Source organism: Haliotis asinina, chromosome 15 (genome assembly GCF_037392515.1).
Source record: "Haliotis asinina isolate JCU_RB_2024 chromosome 15, JCU_Hal_asi_v2, whole genome shotgun sequence".
Taxonomy (NCBI): Eukaryota; Metazoa; Mollusca; class Gastropoda; order Lepetellida; family Haliotidae; genus Haliotis; species Haliotis asinina.
The window spans coordinates 205039-207510 of NC_090294.1; positions in this window are offsets into that span (position 1 = coordinate 205039).

Consider the following 2472-nt stretch of genomic DNA (forward strand, 5'->3'; position numbering starts at 1 on the left):
TTGTTTGAATAACATGTACATGGAAAATTGACTCAGTAAGTGTATTATACCACATCTTAAGCCTCTACACAAGTGTTGGAAGATCACACGTAGCCATTACTGCAACATGTGCTTCAGTTCCTGTGATGTGCAATATTCAATACGTTGGGACAAATATTGTAGTTTCATATGAACAGGTTAATAAACAGCGATTTAATTCCAACTTATAAGTAAAACTGATAATATTAATGAAAATGATTTGTACATTTTATAAAATGTAGGGGCACACATACTACTATTTAAAGGAATTGTCTTGTTCGTTGTATTGGTTTGTGTCGTTTTTAATAGACAAAACAATTATGAATATTAATTGAGTATGGGTGCGAGTTTGTCAAAACGTTTCATGATTCATTGTCATTGTTTTTCGATAATAAAGTCAATTCAAATGCGATTAAAATATATCTGATGGCAGAATGTCTAACTCAAACAATATTTATACGAAAATTGTTAAAATATATATAAATCAGGTCATGTCTTAATTTGGACAAGCCTTACGTCCATTTTCTAATACTTCTTTACTGAAAAAGCGATCTCTTTGTACCTTTCACTGCATACTTATGAAGGGAATTGATTTCATAATCATGAAAAGAAAAGTCTATTTCCTAAATGAATACTCAATGAATATTCAGGTGTTGTGAAATTTTCATTTACGCTAAATTGATGCTAGGCAGGTGCGCGTGTTGCTCACAATAAGATATGTAGTAAAACCGTGTAATTGTTGATATATTCAGGACACTGTTTCAGTGATAAAACCATTCATTTTATATTTTGGCTAAAAAGTGTTGAATTCTGACACAGAAGCCGAGACCTTTTACACATTGAGTGGAAATTAGGTTAGATATATACTAATGAGCAACCAGAGTAGTCTTTTTCCGACGTCACAAAATGCACAAAACATGCCGTGACGTCAACTAAAATGTCGCATTATTTTCAGTTATTTCATTACATTTGAAAATGTGGCTGTTACTCCATTAATAATGATGGAATATTAATAAAAATGCATATACACAAACAGGAGAATATGGGAATCTAAGAACTAAATTATGTATCGGATAGGGACATCCAAATCGCTATTACCTGCTTTTTGATGTAGTACATTTGCGTCTTTTCTTACAAATTGTGAAACTACCATAAGGTGTCCTCTCACACTGGGGAAATTTTTATTGGGATAGTTTGGTTCACTGTGAACAAAACATCACGAAAATATACTGTCCATATCCACAGCAAATTCTCTCCATGTGATCGGAGTTACATTGACCTAATGTAAACCATAGCTGAGTTATGCCCCCTTATCTTTATACGTGCATGACCTCTCTGTCGACGTTTGACGTCATAGTAGAAAATCGATTTTTGACATTTATTGCCGGTCATTTTTGATTTTGTGATCCATTTCATATACACTTATGTCGTTCAGATATCAAACTGTATTTTCTTCGCTCACACTTTCCGTAAAGATGCCAAATTAAAAAAATCGTAGCAGAGTGCTTTTATTGGTGCACGATAAAACACTGAGAAATTTACTGTTTTTTAACGCACACAAAAGTTTTGGACAACTTTTAGCAGTGTCTATTTCTCAAACCACTGAGGTAGCCGCAATTATATTTATACCAACAGATAGGAAATTAAATATTCAGCATGTCTGTGCAATTTCATAGCCGTACGCAGATCCAGGACCACACGAGCGCAAATCTCACACAACGTTCACTTTTCAAACCTTATGAAAATGTGCGCCTGAAAAAAAACTCGGCATCCAGGGGGTTAAAGAAAGAGAAACAAAGTATCATATTAGGTCTGTCCTTGCCTGAAAACGAGACTGGTATACATGAGAGAGTGTTTGTTAAGGAAGGAGAAGGTTTCGATACCTTGTTGACACTTTCGGAAAAAATATTGGTGACAAATGACTTGGCAGACATGGCATGACTTTTTTGATAAATTTGAAAACTATGAACGTGAAGCTTGACAGTCAGTTAATGAATTCATTGCAAACTTTGATCAAAGATACAACAAGTTTTTGAGACAGGGAATGAGTCTTCCACAAGAGATTCTTGCGTTCAGGGTACTCAAATGTGCAAAGATAAGCAAAGAAGAGAAAATGTTGGTTATGACAGGCATGGACTGTACTAAAAAGGAGGATTTGTATGATCACACTAAGCTTTCACTGAAGAAATTCCTTGGTGAGCTGGCAGGTGGTGGTGCAAGCTCAGCATATTAAGGTGAATAGAGAATATTAAGGTGAAAGCAGTCTTCCTGGCTCAAGAAGAAGAGACACATTTTAGTCAGTCTGGCAGATCTTGTGGCAGATATTATAGACCAAGAGGACTTGGTAATGGCAGAAGAAGAGGAAGTACTTGGAGAGGTTGTAGACAGTCAGATCGAGCTATGAATCCTGTTGGTGCAAATGGTAAACTTTAACGTGCCTTGCATGTGGTTCAT